The sequence below is a fragment of the Eriocheir sinensis genome, chromosome 23 (assembly GCF_024679095.1).
Source record: "Eriocheir sinensis breed Jianghai 21 chromosome 23, ASM2467909v1, whole genome shotgun sequence".
Lineage (NCBI taxonomy): Eukaryota > Metazoa > Arthropoda > Malacostraca > Decapoda > Varunidae > Eriocheir > Eriocheir sinensis.
In genome coordinates, this window is record NC_066531.1 from 10931455 (window position 1) to 10943280 (window position 11826).

Below are 11826 nucleotides of genomic sequence, written 5' to 3' on the forward strand. Positions count from 1 at the left end.
TGGGAAAAGGTGGATATATTGTGTGAATGTAGTGTGGTGTGGATAGAGAGAGGAGATGTCTTTAGAGAGCATGCTGAACTACTCTCTGGTGTTGGTGAGACAATAGGGAAACAGTTAGTGAGGACATGGGAAGGGTCTTTGGAGGGCTTCAGCTCCCTTCTCACTTCCCATATATACCTCACCGGAGTGGCTTGCTCCCGTTCGGTAGGTGTCTTCCTACCTACTCTAGCCTGTCTCAGTTTGTCTCTCTTGTTACTCGTTTATCTTCCACTGTCTGTCCTCGTCCTCCTATTGTTAACTCGTACATATTGTTTACTTCACACACTAACATTTATATGTCATCTACACCATACACACGCATACACACACAAACACTTTTTCTATGTATTTTGTTTGTTTTTATGACCTGTACGATTTTTATGTCACTAAAAAAGCCTGACGGATATTGACTTTCTCTATCCACGAACCAATTAGCACGTAGAACACTCGCTACCGGCTACACGTGTAGGGTGCTGAACCAACTGCTCTAGGTCGTTGAGGAGGGCAAAGTCGTAGGCTTGTTCACCAGGCTGGTCATTGAAAGAGGATGAAAGCCAAAGCTGGTGGTGAACATTGAAATCTCCCAAGATGGAGATTTCAGAGATGGGAGAGTAGGTCAAGATGTGCTCCACTTTAGAGTTCAAGTAGTCAAAGAATTTTACATAGTTAATTCAGTTGGGTGAGAGATAAACAGCACAGATGTATTTAGTAATAGTATGACAATGAAGTCTTAGCCAGATGGTGGAAAATTCAGAAGAGTCAAGGTCGTGGGCACGTGAGCAAGTGATGTCGTTGCGCACGTAGACGCAGCATCCAGCTTTGGATTGAAATTTAGGATAGAGATAGTAGGAGGGAACAGAGTAGAGATTGCTGTCAGTAGCGTCAGAGACCTGTGTTTCGGTGAGGAAGAGAAGGTGAGGTTTAGAGGAGGAGAGATGGTGCTCCACAGAATGAAAATTATGTATCCTACATATCATGAAAATATAAAATATAAGTACTTAGCTACAAAATAACATATACAAGAAGTCATTGTGGTCAATGCTGTCTATATGTTTGTCAACAAATGATGAGCGATGGACCGACGGAGTGGATCATCCGTGCCGAGCGGCCGCTATTTCGCTGACGTCATTTTGAGGTCATTATTAACGTCGAAGGATCCGTCAAAACGGAATAGTGGGAACCTCGCCTTACTCATTTCCCTCACCTCCTTCCTTTCCCTCCATCCCCTCCTCTCCTTCCTTATTTTTTCTCTCCCTCTCCCCTCCCTTCTCTTCCATCTCTACTTAAAGGCCTGTCTACACGAGCGGGCCTGATCGGCGGGCTTGCCCGTTAACGGGCATATTTGACGGGCAAACGATCACATTGCCCGAAAGCCCGCCGAGCGAAATCACCGAGCTCGTGCCCGGTAGCTGGAGTTTCTACCCTGCCAGACGCAAGATGATATCGTGAACCCACAGCGGGCCTTCATCCCACATCCCACCGCATAGTAGCACAGTGAACATTTAACGATGGCAGCCCTGGATAACTCTAGTGAGCCACCAACAATTTTTTGGTCTAAAGCACTTACTAGTACTTTGATTGACCTTTACCGTAAGAATCCATGTTTGTGGAATGTGAAGCTGAAATGCTATAGGAACAGAGACAAACGCATAACAGCAGTGAAGGCTATTGCTGCGGAGATGAGAGAGCATGGTACTTCCGTTACGACGGATGACATTAAAAAGAAAATAGACACGCTGCGTAACCAATTTCGGCGTGAAAGCAAGAAAGTAAAGCATTCACAGAAGTCAGGAGCTGGGAGTGAGGATATCTATGTACCTAAATATTGTGGTGCTTCCATGACCTGATTTTCCTCCATGACAGTGATAGTCCAAGACCTTCAGTGTCAAACTTGGACACAAGCCAAAACACTGGGAATGGTGAGGATACGTCTTCCGGAGAAACATCTGATAATGAGGTAAGACTAAGCTCTCTCTCTCTCTCTCTCTCTCTCTCTCTCTCTCTCTCGTGAATAGTCAACTGCATGGTTAACAATTTCTATTGCAATCAACCTGACTTTGTTTTTATGAATAGATAACTTGGAGAAGTTCAGTAGTATGGCTGATACGAGCAATACCCATTGTGTTTAAGAAATTAGTGAAAATTCAATTAATAAAAGTTATTCATAATACATAACTGCATCTGTTATTTAATGGAACTATACATTTTATTTTACACAAAATAATATATAAATGACACCTTCAGGTAACATTATCTGTGTTTTATTGCAAAACAAAATTATAAAAATAATCCGATTGTAACAAGTGTGATAATGAAGAAAGGAAAATATTTAAGTGGTGGAATGATTTTGCACAGCTTTGTACTGCCATGACACTGCACCTTCATTATTGAAATATTCCATAAAGTCATGGCGTACACTTTGAGCTTCTGTACTTGTGTTTCGTCCTTTTCTTTGGAGCTGCAACAGGTCCGGAGTTTCACGCCATGTACCAGGGAGGATTGTACATCTTGCAACATCCTCACAATCCAAAGACCCTTCAGGCGTATATTGCGTGACATGATCACGTCTAAGAAAGTTATGTAAGGCAGTACATGCTAATACTATGACCTCAACCTTGTTTGGAGACAGGTTTATGGGTGACAGAAAGATTCTAAATCTATTAGCTAAAATCCCAAAGGAGTTCTCTGCTGTACGTCTAGCCCTAGATAGGCGATAAGAAAAAATGCGTTCCTCATTACTTTGGGTCTGGTGAGAGAACGGTTTCAAAATGTGGCGTTGCAAGGGGAAAGCGTCATCTGCCACAAATACGTATGGTAGCATTCTGTCACTTCCTTGAGGTTTTCTATCGCTAGGGAGACCTGCTGTATCTGTGACAATACGGCTACTGATAAGTGTATTATCCCACACACCACCGTCTGACACTCGCCCATTGCAGCCAATATCAACATATAAAAATTCACAATTAGCATCACAAATAGCCATGAGAACTATACTATGGCTGCCTTTGTAGTTATAGAAATAGGAGCCACTGTCAGGCGGAGGTCTTATCAAGATATGCTTCCCATCAATGGCTCCGACGCAGTTCGGGAAGTTCCACCGTGTTTTCAAGCCATGTGCCACACGCATCCACTCATCTGGGGTTGTAGGGGTCTGTCAAACGTAAAGAAAAAAAGAAAAAATAAATTAAATAAAAAAAACTAAGGTGAATGGTACTGGTAATGTTTTCCTATAAAAATTTCGATCTATAAGTGCGTATTACGTAATTCAATAACATAACAATAAGTATAACACCGTTTCTTATATTCTAGATCTTCAATGACCCACTGCTGGATGCTTCTGATGCTTCCGAGGTAACACCTGGAACTGCTGACATCCCAGCTGGTCAACATGTGGTGTCAGACCCACATGCGCCTGGACCTTCTCGTGCGCGACCCGCAAAAAGGCCACACAAAAGGATTATTGATGAAACTCAACTAATGCAAAAGGCTTATGACGAACTTAGATCATTGTCTCAAACAGAAAATGTGTTTTCTGCTTTCGGAACTGTGGTTGAAAATAATCTTAAAGAAATGAATACTGAGAATCAGATTTATGCTCAGAAGTTAGTTCAGGATATAATTTTTCTCGGTAGACTTGGAAGGCTTTCGTCGTCTACTAAGATCGTAGAATAACTGTACTCATGTAACAATTTTATTATTTGGTAAAGGTAATTGACAAAATGTAAGTACATCGACATCACATACATACTTGTATGTATCTATGTAAGCGCTCAAAGATCCATCAAGTTCGTTCAGAATTATATTAATTTATTTCGTAGTGCATGGTCTGTTTATTGTTTTGAATGTGCATTGTATGCAATTAAGTCAGTTGTGTATTACACAAAATATTACCACTCATTTATATAGTTTTCTCATTAGTTGAAATTCTATAAGTATGCAATGAAGTCAATTATGTATTACACAATAAAATATTACCAATCATTTATATATTTTTCTCATTAGTTGAAATGCTATATAACACCCAAATCCATGACGTTACCAAATCAATAATAATTATAATAATAATATAATACATAATTCTTATTGATTTAGTTATATAAATTATGTGATTAATATATCACAGGTACACATTTCTTTAAAATCAGCTTTCATAATATTGTCGGCAACTCTTGTTTAGCTCATACAACAAAATTTGCTACCCACTAACACTCTTAACTACCTATGAGTATAAAGCGACCTTGGGATTGTCGCTGACAAACTACCATGCATTTCAGAGGCCATGAAACATCGTCTTTCGCCTGTACAATTATCTCCTAAACAAGTAGTAGAATCGAACGGTATTGTTTTAAACCCTCCTGTAATAAGTTATTGCGTTAGCAAACGTCCTGAAGGCACTTACGCTTCACTTACGCTTGTCATTTTAAGTGGAAACCAACATTTTAGCTTTCATTATAGAGGAAAAAAATAAATAAGAGAAGGAAGAAGTATGATGTAGCTGCGATATTGTGTAACTACCAACATATGTTTATCTAAACCCCTACACTCTATTACCACCTCTCTCTCTCTCTCTCTCTCTCTCTCTCTGTCTGTCAGTCTGTCTATATATACACGAGAGACAGAAATGTTAATAGATATGACTCATCAAATTAATTATCAGTACCCATTATATAGGTATAGTTACTTATATCACAATGTCACAACATTATTTACACGTAACATATTTATAACAGATTCACTTACCTGTAAGTAGTCAGCCTTCAGCACCTCGTATATGGCCCTACATGTTTCTGGTATTATACGGGACAAGCTTTGCTTTGATATGCGTGTACTGTACTGCAACTCCGAATAAGTAGACCCACTTGCTAAAAATCGCAGAGTTGCTTCCAGACGAGCTTCTGCTGTAATGCTGTTTCTCATAAGTGTGTCTTTCTTCACTATGTATGGCTCCACCTTTGATAATAACATGTAAAAGGTGCTTACACTCATCCTCAGGTAATTTCTGAAGTCGTGTTCCTCACTACTCTGTAGTTCATGAAGTATTGTTGCAGTGCTTCCAAACATACTTCTTTTCTTTAACCAATCTTTACACCATATCCTTTTCTTATTTTTCTTCTTGAGGCACAACGCTATTATCATAGAGCACAAAATTTTTTTCTTGGCAATGCTAGGCACCATGGTTCTCGTACCGCACTCCACCCGCTACTGGCAACATCGTCGGGCAGGCCCGGCTGCTCATCGCTTCGGTCGTGTGGACAACATTCACGGGCAGGCCCGCCAGAATTTGCCCGTTAACGGGCAAGTCCGCCGATCAGGCCCGCTCGTGTAGACAGGCCTTACTCTTTCTCTCCCTCTCCTTCCTTTTCCTCCTCTCCTCCCTTCTCAGTTCCCACCTTCCTCCTCCCTTACTTTCTCTCCCTCTCCCCTCCCTTCTCTTCCATCTTTTCTCCTCCCTTACCATTTATCTCCCTCTCCTTCCTTTTCCTCCTCTCCTCCCTTCCCTGTTCACACCTCCCTCCTTCCTTACATTCTCTCCCTCTCCTCCCTTACTCTCTCTGTCACGTTGTTTTGTTTAGAGGTGAGCCGAGTACCGCACCCCGCCCCCCACCGTCCACCCTTGACCCGCTCTATTGTTATATATTTCCATTATTTCCGTTTCCCTTCCTTCTGTCTCCCCAATTCCTTCTTTCCTCTTCTTTATTAGTCTGTGCTTAATGCAGGATGGATATATAGAGAGAGTTGATAGCACACTGACTGATGGATCCATATCGTGGCGATGTACAAACAAAAAATGTAAAGGTCGACTTAAAACAGACAATGACTGAAGCAATTACTCCAATGCAATGTGAGCACAATCATGACAAGGATGAAAAAAAAACTAGAAAGACAGCAAATACGTGCAACAGTGAAAAGGAAGGCAACTGACGACTTGACGGCAAGGCCTTCAAAGCTAATTAGAATTGAACTACAAAAATTATCTGACGATGAGCTTGAATCTACTGATAGAAGATCGATTGCACAATCATTATACAGAGAAAGGCGAAAAGTGTATCCAGTATTACCTAAAACTCGTCAGGAACTACACCAGGCTCTTAATTCTATGACTACTTCTACAACCAAAAGGGAAGATCTTATCCTGGAAAATAATCCTGAGACAGGTTTGGTTATTCTTTCATGTACAACAAATCTAAAAAATTTGACAAACACTGCTGATATCATCGTAGATGGGACTTTTAAATGTTGTCCTAAGTTCTTTTATCTGGCTAACGGAAGAGGTGAGCGATCGTTAATGAATGTATGAACAATCGGACTTGGAGGTGAGTGATAAAACGCGCTTTTCACTTAATATTCTGCCGCGCTTTTGATAGCAATATATCAGCAACGTTTGCCGCGCTTTTGATATGCCAATCCGCGCTTTCGTAAAACGCCGAGAGAGAGAGAGAGAGAGAGAGAGAGAGAGAGAGAGAGAGAGAGAGAGAGAGAGAGAGAGAGAGAGAGAGAGAGAGAGATTTGATTTGATAAATTTATTACGCCTCATGGCGACAAACAAAATACAAATTCAATATCCACAGATGTCTCGTAGGACACGTTGAGATACACACACACACACACACACACACACAGCCAGTGTCCCGCTGATTGGAAAACAGCCTACGTCACCCCAGTCCCTAAGACCCCAAACCCTCAGTCCCTAGGCGACCTTAGACCCATTTCAATCACTCCCATTCCCAGCCTCCTATGCGAAGATGTCATCTTCAAATGGACATACTCCCACCTTGCCCCCCTTATTGACACTCAACAGTACGGCAACATGAAGACTCCTCCACCACACACTGCCTTATCAGCCTCCTTGACTTTGCCTACAAGAACCTCGAACAACGGAAAACATCAGCCGCCCTTGCATTCATAGACTTCAGAAAAGCTTTTGATCTCGTCCACCACGCCACTGTCATCAACAAGGCAATTAACCTCGGGCTTCATCCAAGCTTAGTGTCCTGGCTGGCCGACTTCCTCTCCCAACGCAGTCAGGTGGTGAGGTATCAGGGAGTGGCCTTTCCCCCTCAGCACCTCACCTGCGGAGTGCCTCAAGGGACCAAGGTCGGCCCGCTTCTCTTTCTGATATTGATCAACAGCGCACTGACCCACACCCCCAACCGCTGGAAATATGTAGACGACACCACACTAGGAGTCACCATCAACAACGACAACCCTGACTACAGTCAACTCCAAGACCTCCTACACCTCCTTTTACCCTGTGATGTCGTTGATAGTACAACAGTTACGGCCTTCAAGAATATATTAGACAAGTGTTTTGAATCCAACCAGCAACTAAGATATTACTCATTGTCGTAATAACGTTAAGTTATTTCGAATACTGGTGTCCTTGTCCGCTTTTATCGCCCGGTTAGTCGTAGCAGTAATGGTAGTTCTTTCCTCTTTCCTACATAAATTCCATGCAGTTTTTCCATGATGCATGGCTCTTTTTCCTTTCCTGCCAGCTTTGGCTGGAGGGATGGGGGGGGGGGGGGGGGGAGGAGCCTTCGCCTTTGCTGTTCTTCATCTTCCACCTTTGATTAGATAGTTAGTGTAACTTGTCACAAACAGCCTCGTAAGGACCAGCAGGTCTGCTGTGGTTTGTTCTTCCTTTGTGTTACTTTGTGTACACAGCCTACAATCATGGACAACAGACAACTACGTCACCATCAACGACACCAAAACCACAGTCATGCACATCAACACCTCAGCCCCCGTCACCCCTCCTGCAGTCTTCTTAAATGACACTCCTCTTCGGTTAGTCCAGTCTACTAAGCTACTTGGAGTCACGATAGACAACAAGCTCACATGGAAGGACCACACCACCCAACTCATCAAATCCGCCACCTACAAACTGTACCTCCTGCGGCGGCTCAAGACGCTGGGGACTCCCGGACGTTGAGTTGGCGAGTGTGTACAGCACACTCATACTCCCGCAGCTCACGTACGCGTCCCCGGCATGGTCCAACTCCCTCAACCTCACGCAACGCCGCCAACTGGAGCGCGTTCAAAAACGGGCATGCAAAATCATCCTGGGCCCCAACTACACCAATTACCAAGACGCCCTCGAGATCCTCACCCTCACCAACCTTCAAGTACGTCATTCAGCCCTGCTGCAACGCTGTGCGACCGGTCTGCTCTACCACCCCAGACACCGGAATCTACTCCCGCCTGCAGTCTCCCGTCCTAGACAGTCCGTGAGGCACGCCAACAGACTGGCTCCAATACGGGCACGGACGGACCGCTACAAGAACAGCGCCGTGCCCGCGGTGGTCAGGCTAATCAACAACATGTGAACCCCTCGACAACAGAAGCTGTAAATATCAGTATTTCCATTATTATTATTATTACTATTATTGTTACTATTATTATCATTATTATTATTATTATTATTATTATTATTATCATTATTATTATTATTATTATTATTACTTTGCCCATGTAAAGTTTGTAAATTTTCAGCTCTAGGGCTGCAATCCTTCCTCTCAATAAACCGTTTTATTATCATTATTATTATTACACACACACACACACACACACACACACACACACACACACACACACACACAAAATATAAGAGACTGAAAGATTCACATTTAATATCCCCCCAAAATAAGGAAATCTTATGAGCATAAAGACCAAATTATCATCCTGAAGTAGATATTTACAAACATTAGTTAAATCCTGTCCCTGCGGTAATAGGTCTTTCACTGTGGGGCAGGCAAGACAATAATGTTGAAGGGTGTTAGCGTTCACTTGGTCACATAGTTTGCATGTAGAATAGTGTGGCATATCCTCGACCTGGGAGATCTGCCACACTGGTCGATAACCCAACCTAATCCTCGCACTCACGACATTGTGTCTACTGACCATGAGGCCATGACGACGATATTTGTGGTTTGTATCCATGAAGGCGTCGTAATGTCGGATGTATACACTGTCAGCACGCTCAGAATTCCTGCGATTCACCATACGGGCGTTGAAGTCTGACATCAGCGTATTCCTGTAGCACCGTAAGGAGAGCGGGACTCGCACTGCAGGAAGGTTAAGGCCACACGCAGCCTTAGCGAGACTGTCCACACTATCATTGGCCGCGAGTCCAACATGAGATGGCACCCACAACGTGCGGTGGCTAGCCGACGTAGGATATCTTGAACCACGTGATCGTAAGCGGGTCTCGGAGATGAAAGGGCGAGAAGGGCAGACTTGGAGTCGCAGATGATCACCCCACTCAGTCCCCTGTCAGTAAGGAGGGTAACAGCATCCAACAAGCCGTTCAGCTCACAGTAGGTGGAAGACGTCGAATTGGGTAAGCGACGGCCAGCCCACCCATCTCTCGGCGGCGCCACAGTTGGGGAGAACACAGCACACGCCGCACTCCCGTCCGCCTGCAGTGAGCCGCCAACGTAGAGATGGTGTGCAGCAGGAACCGAAGCAGACACACTGGCGATGGCCTCAAGGGATAACTGCTTCTGTGGGAGAGTATGGTCAGTTTTAAATGTACGAGTGAAGGAGATGCGTGGATTAGGTACTCGCCAGGGTGGCAAACCAGGAACAACCTCGACTGCAGGGACATCAGTGGCGAGCCTTCGGAAATCAGCACATACCATGCGGACAAGTGTGCGTCCGCCTGGCCGAAGTGCAGGTCGGCGCGTGTTCGGGTCGAGTGCCGCTCGGATGACATGAGTGTAGTGAGGAGCAAGATGGGGAAGATGCAAACACTTGATGCTGAAGTACGTGACATTCATGTAGATCCCATCAACAAGTGGAGTCAAAGTTAGCTCTGACAGCATATTGACTATTCTGGTCGAAGTTGGGCAACCCAGGATAAACCGCATGACTTTGTTTTGAAAATTTTCAAGTAGCTGCAGTGATGCCCTGGAAAGCTGGCAGAGCGCAGGGGAAGGATAGTCGACAACTGATCGAAGAAACACTATGTAGATGGTCTTGGCTACAGGGATAGAGACTCCTTTCATGTTGTTTGCAAGCCACTTGACAGGGATGAAGCGCTGCTCTAGTCTGTCCAGTAGCTCCTTAACGATGGGATGGATACGTTGTTGTGCAGGCATAGCTGGGGTGATGCGCACGGGTGAACCTAAGTAGGTATACTGTGTGCAATGAGGAACAATACTGCCTCCCACGGTGAAGACAGGGAGTGTCTGAGGGTTGCGTGTAGAGAAAGTCATACTCTTCTCAGGGGAAATAACGAGGCCTCAAGCAGTTGAGGATGCATAGAACGCATGAAGGAAGTGCTGAAGATCCATGGGTGAGTAGGCGTGGATGCAGATGTCGTCAGCATAACAGGTAATTGCAATGCCAGGGCTGTCAGGAAGGAAAGAAAGAAGGCGATGCATGAGGACGTTGAAGATAAATGGACTTAGTACGCCACCCTGTGGAGTACCCAAAGCGAAGCCTTTAGAGGTACTGCACGCGCCCCTAAAAAGGACCCGAGCAGTTATGTTGCTGAGGTAGCTACGTATCCATATCAACAAACTTCCTTTAACACCAAAGGCCACAAGCTGATCAAGTATGACTTCTCTACTCGCAATATCAAAAGCACTCTTAAGATCGATAAATGCTGCAACACTGGTGGGTGAAAGGCGGGAATAAAGCTCATACAGGCAGTGGTGCGTCCCCCGCTGAGGCAGGAAACCATACAGTCGCGGCGAAAGCTTGTTTTGCAGGCGGAACATCAGACGGTTAAGGAAGATCCGTTCAAGCACCTTGCTGAAGCACGATGTCAGGGAGATGGGGCGGAATTTATCAGTACCGGGTTTGGGTATGGGCACTATGGTGCTAGAGGTCCACGCCCGAGGCACACAACCCTTCCGAAAACACGAGTTAAAAAGCTGCAGCAGGGGATCGCCAGGAACTTTCTGGAGAAGACGTAGGACAGAGTAAGTGATCCCGTCATCACCAGGTGCTGATGACGTAGGAATAAACAAGCGCCGAGACACCTCCAAGGAAACTTGGTTGTGTGGAGGTGCGATGCGGGGCGCGCGGGCTGTGTGGAGTTGCAGGGCGGAGCGGGGCGTTGCCCTCGGGTGTGGCTGGGTGCTGACTTGACGCTCACGGGGCAGGAAGGTCGCGCGCTGCGTCAGCAGTACGCTAGAGCTATACGGTTTACTGCCTCTACCCTCGCACACTGTCACTGAAGTTGCGTATGAGAGAGGAATATAACAATTCGGAGTAGTTCGTAACAGCGCTGTCCACGACTTATGTTAGAGTTTTTTATTTATTTATTTATTTATTTATTTTTTTACTTTTTAAAGTAGTTGGTGTTAAGCGTTAAGTTTAAGGCGCGAACTGCTATCTCTCGTCAGGTCCGGTGTACCGTTGGCATTTTCCCGAACTGTATACTATTTCGTCAAGGGAGGTTTCAGCAGCCAATCACAGCGCGCCTAGTCATCCATCTGCTCATGACGTCATGAGTCACCACAACCAATCATGATTACGATAGATGAATTGATGAAAGGAGTCAAATTCTTGCATTTTAGAGCAAAAATAAATTTTAGTTGTTGACATTTAATGAAATAATTATATTATGATACATAAAGCTGATAAAATAAACCAATAAAAACGATTTTTACTAATAAATCGACTAGTTATTTACTTGAGCCTCCCCTGTTTTTTTATTTTCTTTTATTAAAGAGTGTACGCTTAATGGGAAACTAAAACATTTATATTACATTTATTATTTATGTTATTAATACAATCAACATGTCAATTTTCATTATTTTATCACCAGTAAAAGAA

The 11826-nt window shown here is 44.1% G+C and overlaps 1 long non-coding RNA gene across 1 annotated transcript; it reads left to right on the forward strand.

Moving 5' to 3' along the window:
* The first annotated feature begins 1863 nt into the window (after positions 1–1863).
* Positions 1864–4020, forward strand: LOC127002629 (uncharacterized). Its single transcript, XR_007756352.1, has 2 exons — positions 1864–1996; positions 3349–4020. It is a non-coding gene; the product is annotated as an uncharacterized LOC127002629 (long non-coding RNA).
* The last annotated feature ends 7806 nt before the right edge of the window (positions 4021–11826 follow it).